At 38.0% G+C, this 5898-nt stretch overlaps 1 protein-coding gene across 1 annotated transcript in view; it reads left to right on the top strand.

Moving 5' to 3' along the window:
* Positions 1-5898, top strand: part of UTRN (utrophin) — a 472032-nt gene that overhangs the window by 42952 nt on the left and 423182 nt on the right. The window lies entirely within an intron of this gene.

The raw sequence follows: 5898 nt of genomic DNA, 5'->3' as shown, positions 1-5898 counted from the left end.
GATTGGATCTCGGCTTCTGCAAAGTGGTGGCTTCATCCAGCAGCCATGTAGTGTCAGCCTGTTCTACCACAGGTTGCCAGTAGAGCCTGACCTCAACTGGTTCCAGGCAGCTGGTAGTGTGTATGGAAGCAACTCTGCTTGTGAGAACCCTTGACACACACATGCGTGCATGTGCGCACACACACACACATAGTCGTGAGAGAAGGGCCACCGTGGGAGGGAACCCAGGTTCCCTGCTCAGTGCTCTCCCCACCTCTCTAGGATGTGTGCACCTGCCATCTCTCTCTACCTCTGTCATGGAGACATTTGGTGATACTCTTCTTCTTAATCTCACTGCTTTTGTGCGGTTTTCCTGAGATAATTGTTAAGAAAGGTTATAATTTTATTGTGGAATACAACTTGTAGGAATTTTTAAAAAATTCATCATTCCAAGTCAGTGTTTTTGTTTGCACATTAGAAAATAAAACTCAAAAATACTTAAAATATGATTCCTTTCCTCTCTCATTGGCACATTCTTTAAAGTAGGCATCTGAGGTCAGACTCTCTGTGGTTGGGGATAAATTCTAAACTCTGGTTGTGGGATTTTTGTTTAACATAATTTTGTTGATTATAATGTCCTTCGGTTCCATTAATATACTAATATGGAAACAAAGCATGATTTCAGATTTTATTTATATCTTTGTGCTTTGGAAAAACAATCTCATGAGAAATCACTTAGCCCATTAAATACCATCCTTGACGTTACTTTTTTGGATTTGCTTGTTTTTAGAAAAGTTTTCCTGACTTTTGCTTTTGTAATTGTTTTAACCATGCCAACAGTAGTGTAGTGAGTATTTTTAGACATGTCTTGTTAAAAATCATGTGAAAAATCCTTTTTATGTCAACATGTGGGATTTTGTTCATAATGTGGTAGTAATGTTAGTTAATGTGGTCAAGAACTAGCGTAGCATTTCCTAGTGAGAAAAAAATGAGTTAAAAATCCCACCATGCTCTTTGAATACTGGAGAAGTTGTGTTGCAAACAGTAATTACTTTGATGAAAATATTAAAGGGAATAAAGTAGATCGTGATATTATTGATGGTAGAGACTGACTTTTTCATGTTTGTATGCTCCTTGGGTTTAATGCTGTGTATGTGGTCTGGACAGTTGGGGGAGTTAGCTCAGACGATGGAGAGCAAAGTAAACCTCATGCAGGTTAGACTCCAATCTCCATCCTCTCATTGGAAATCTTTAAGAATTTTGAAGCTAGGGAGTTAGTTGTAGGTGTTTTAGAAAGATCACACTGGATGCTTCGTAGGGGTGGGTGGGTGTGTGCATTGGAGTAGAGAGAACCTAGAGGCAGAGGGAACATTGTAGGTTATTTTGCCAAGAAAAGGGAGTGAAAGAGGACCTGGCGACATAGGGCAGGAGATGAATGAGGCTGTGGATTTCATAGGTCCAGGTCCAGGCCCTGTCGTTTGCAGTTACCGTAGTCGAAAAGTGCTCTGGAAACCAGTAGGTATTGTCTGTAATTCATCTGGCGGTGAAACCTGAGTCTGGCCTGAATTCATTTGGCGGCAACATCTGACCTGAACTGCTGGGATGCTTTTAAAATCTTTATTTATCCCACTCACCCTTCAAAAAACACAACATATTTGCTACAGATGTATTAATGTGTTTAATTAGGGGAAATTTTCCTGGGTCTCACTGTTTTTTTTTTTTTTTTAATATAATCTATGGCCTATGTGCTCTGTAACTTTTCTCAAATGGGGAAAGTTCTGATTTGGGAACATGTCTGACACAAGGATTTTGGGCAAGGGATTGTGAAGCTGTTTGAGCTGTGTTTACAAGATGAGGTTGACAAGATTGACAGATTAGATATGAAGAGAATTGTGGAGGAAAAGAACATACTAGCCTGGAAGACTCAATAGTTCATGTGACGCTACCTCATTAGCATGAAAGGAAACAACTTTTTTTGGGGGGGAGGAGGGCTCAGAAATGTTCAGTAGGTAGTGCATGATTTATTGGAAAGGATATATTTTGGATTTTTGAAGTATTGCTTATATGCAGGATCTTGGATTGAATTGTGATGCAGAAAAAGGGGGTAACTGGAAAGTTTGAGTTAGATTTGTAGAGTAGTAGTTCATAGTATTGCATCAATGTTAATTCTCTGATCTTGATCATTGTATGGTTATATAAAGATGGTGACATTTGAGGAAGCTGAGTGAAGGGAAGAGGAGAACTCTGCGTGCTATTTTTACAACTTTTTTGATTAAATCTAAAATTATTTGAAATTTGGAAAAAATAAGAAATAATGTTGCTTTGTTATATCAGGAAATGTCATCGACTGTGCTGCTTTAAGGAGAGAATATCTGTTAGCAGGAGTGTGGTTTTTTTGGAGAATTCGAAGTCTAAAAATGCAAATCCAGTACAATTTCAAAGTTAAATCTTTACCCTCTCCTCATTTTTTTAATCATAAAGTTAAGATTTTTCTGATCTGAGAAAAATGCTTGCTTGTAGCTTAAGTGTAGACACAAGAGCTATAAAATGAAGCCAGTGGTGTCTGGAGAGGTCACGGGAAGTGCTGTAACTCCAGTGTTCCCTTGTGTTTGGTTTCCCTGGTATTGAAGGGTGTAGTTTGTCTCTAGCTTTTATCTGCTGCTCTGCAGAGTTAGATGTAGGTTCATTAGTTAGGACTGAAAGTTATATATAATAAGATGTTCAAAGCCAAGAGGGTTTGCAGATAACAGAAAAAAGGAAGAAAATATGTGCCTTTAATAGCCAGTGTCAGTTTAACTGGTCTTGGCTGTGCTGATGCTGCTGGGCGTGCGTCTTCCCAATGGAGAGAGGATTAGTCTCCAAATGACTTTGCTTCTCTCTCTCACTTCTACACCGTCTCCCGTAGTTTCAGCTGATTTGTTCTGTAATTCTCTCTCCAGTCCAGTCCGTTTTTCCTTTTTGATGAGAGTAGACCTCGGCTGGCAGCCAGTTACTGTTGAGCTATAATAGAGCTAGTGGTATGTACAAAATTTGATTACTGCTGTCAACACCAGATTCAATAAGAAAGTGCATACTCTAGACAGATCCTTGCAACATAAATGGTCTATTGATTTCACGAGAACTAGAAATGAGGCCACTGTGTAATCTAGCAGAAGCAGGGGTCTGTGAATAGAGAATGGTTCTGACATGACAGAACAGTTCTAAAAAGTGCCCTTCCATTAGGTCTTTTTAGAAGAAGCTTCAGATGTCTTTGATAAGCTGAATTTTGCTTCTGATTTTCTTTACGGTCCAGTATTTACAGAAAGTCCAATGAAGCTTTTATACTTGTGTTTGTTCTATGGTTTGCCTTTCCTGCATGGAATCTGGTTTAGAAGTCATTGTACTGTTTAATGCAGACCGTATTTCTTCCTGAGCTGTGATGACGTTTCCACTTAGCTTAATGTGAATGTCTTAGAGATTTCCCACAATGGAAAGTTCTCTTTTTGACATAGGAAATTTCAGCGATCAGTCTCATCGTCAGATATATGCCAAGAAATAAAGAAAACAGTGGATTACAATATGCAGCCCTGGGACATGGAAAATTTCTTAGAAGATGAATGAATCATTTTATTAGTATATGTTGCAAGGCCTTAGGCCTTATATTGGTAAAAAGTTATTTTTTACTCTTTGTAGCCTTTTTGTATGTTTTAATGCTTTATGTAGATTTTATCCTGTTTAGTTTTTTTTTAGGGATTAAAAAATTAAAACCTGAAAATAGGATGTTTTAGGAAAGAAAACATCGTATATGAATTTGTTAAGACATCAGAAGATCTGAAAAAAATGACAGTCCCTCTGAATTAGATGGAATAAGATTAGATAATCCTTTAGAATTAGAAAAAATGATAATCCTTTTGAATTAGAAAAAATGATAATCTCTTTGAATTAGAATAATTACTATCCTTCTTCCAGTATCAGTTTTAAGAGGGAAGAGGAGAATATTGCTAGTATCTAGATCCTGATTCGTCGATCTCTTGGCTACTTCAAAATTCGTGAGATCTTCAATCTTACATTTGGTCTAAAATTTCTTCCTATAAATAATTACAGCTATTTACTTACCAAAGGATGCCTTAATTGGGGCTGTTTCTATTGAAGAAGACACATACTGAAAGACAGGTGGGAAGAACTGCTTCGTAAAGGTTAGAAATGTCTTATTTCTTTTGAGAAGCTCATCATCTGATAAGTTTTCTTAAGCAGCCCTTTGGTGGAGCAAGAAGGACCAACTGGTTTAGCAGCTCCTTACCAGAAGGCCAACAATATTTAGCTGTTAGGAATCTATACAACTATACTAGTTAAAAAGATCGAAATTGTTTTATACCTGTTTGAAAATAGCCACTATTAAAGCTGGACACCTTCAAGGTTGTGCTTTAGCATTATGGCCAGTATCCATTCTGATCAAGTGGTCCCTTAGCCTTACTGGTGTTCTGCCTTTTGACTATTTAGCCCTGCCTATAAAAATGGAGACATTTTGGAGCTGTTGGTGAAAACTGGGCTTTGATAACCATCAGGGAACTGCAAATCAAACCACAATGAGATGTCACCTGTGCATATCTAGTAGGATGGCTACTATAATCAAAAGGACAGATAATAGTAAGTGTGGGTGAGGGTGTGGAGAAATTGGAACCTTCATGCACTGTTAGTGGGAATGCAAGACGATGAAGCCACTTTGGAAAAGAGTCTGGCAGTTCTTCTGAAAGTTCACCACAGAGTTACTACCAGCTATTCCACTCCTGAGTGTATATACCCAAGAGCCGTGAAAACGTGTCAGCAGAAAAACTTGTGCACGAGTGCTCATAGCAGCATCATTCATAACCTACAGGTAGAAACAACCCAAATACCCATCAACTGATGAGTGAATAAATAAAATGTGGGATGTTCATACAATGGAATATTAGCCACAAAAAGAAACGAAGTACTGGAACGTGCTGCAGCATGGATGAATCTTAAAAACGTTATGCTAAGTGAAAGGAACTAGTCAAAAAAGGACCACATATTCTATGATTTCATTTATATTAAATGCCCAGAAGAGACAAATTGGTAGACTGAGAGTAGATTTTCGTGGTTTGCCTAGGGCTGGAGGGGAGGAGGAAGAAATGGAGCATGACCGCTTTGTTCTAAAATTGATTTTGGTGATGGATGCACAAGTCTGTGAATATAGGAATAATCATTGAATTATACACTCTGAATGGGTTAATCGCATACAGTGTGCACTATCAATCAGTAAAGCTGTCACCAAAAAAGTAAATTGGGCTTTGATTTGATTATGTGACATGATCTGTATCACCGTGCTTCTCTCTTTCCTCACAAGACTCGTAGGAGACAGGTGAGGCCACTATTACCACTTTACAGATTTGGAGATTGAGGCTTGTTTTGCCAGAGTCATGCAGTTTCTAATCTCGGAAAAATACAGAGGTAAAGAGGAAGAGAGTGGGGCAGGTGCTGACCGGTTCTCTTTTCTATGCCTTAGTAGCAGGGAGGGAGATGGGTTTTCATTTAAACCCCTGTGTTTCCTGATGAGGGTACATATTCTACGAAAATCTTTGCTTATAAGTAAAAAGTTTCTATTTGAAAACAGGAGGGAAAAAGAGAACGGGTGAGATAACATGGGTAATGATTTTCCTTGCTTGTTATAGGTGCGTGGATAACATGTACCTAAACGGTAGCCAAGAGAGCAAGGCAAATACACAAAATAGAATAGTCTTGAAATATGAGTCAAAATTGTTACCTCTTATTTTAGAATTCTGTGTGGTTAATTTTTTTCCATAACAGCAATTTCTAAGGAATTTAAGAAGAAATCCTTTTGCATTTCATTTCCCCAAGATCTATATGCATATTAAAGCGAAACAAGTCCAATTTATTATTTGAAGTATAGTTAATATGTAA

Source organism: Pteropus vampyrus, unplaced genomic scaffold (genome assembly GCF_000151845.1).
Source record: "Pteropus vampyrus isolate Shadow unplaced genomic scaffold, Pvam_2.0 Scaffold24, whole genome shotgun sequence".
NCBI lineage: Eukaryota > Metazoa > Chordata > Mammalia > Chiroptera > Pteropodidae > Pteropus > Pteropus vampyrus.
The sequence above is the reverse complement of the archived record's forward strand: the minus strand, read 5'-3'. Positions and strand labels throughout refer to the sequence as shown.